Source organism: Penaeus monodon, chromosome 20 (genome assembly GCF_015228065.2).
Source record: "Penaeus monodon isolate SGIC_2016 chromosome 20, NSTDA_Pmon_1, whole genome shotgun sequence".
Classification (NCBI taxonomy): domain Eukaryota; kingdom Metazoa; phylum Arthropoda; class Malacostraca; order Decapoda; family Penaeidae; genus Penaeus; species Penaeus monodon.
In genome coordinates, this window is record NC_051405.1 from 24,263,619 (window position 1) to 24,263,941 (window position 323).

General features: G+C 42.4%; 1 protein-coding gene across 1 annotated transcript in view; it reads left to right on the plus strand.

Annotated features, from left to right (window-relative positions):
* LOC119585949 (alkaline phosphatase-like) overlaps positions 1-323 on the plus strand; it is a gene marked incomplete at its 3' end in the record, with an annotated part of 142,747 nt that overhangs the window by 128,953 nt on the left and 13,471 nt on the right. The window lies entirely within an intron of this gene.

Consider the following 323-nt stretch of genomic DNA (forward strand, 5'->3'; position numbering starts at 1 on the left):
CTAGAGTGTATATGTGTATCTGTGCGTTACGAAGAGAGCGCGCATGTGACTGGCTGTGTGTATAGGTCACAGTTGTTTGCGTGCACATGATGGAGTATTGCCCAAAGTATCGGTTATGCAGCCAGGACACGTCAGTGATTTATGAAACAAAACTTCGGCCTACGAAAAGTAATAAAAGAAAATTTCCGAAAAGTTATGAAGATGGGATAACTTTGTTTAGATAAGAATCCTGAACTGATTATAGATCGGAGAAGGGTCGTGGTAGCAAGATGTTGTTTAGATGTTGTGGTAGGATAAGAGGGTGCAGTACGCTGCTCTACTGG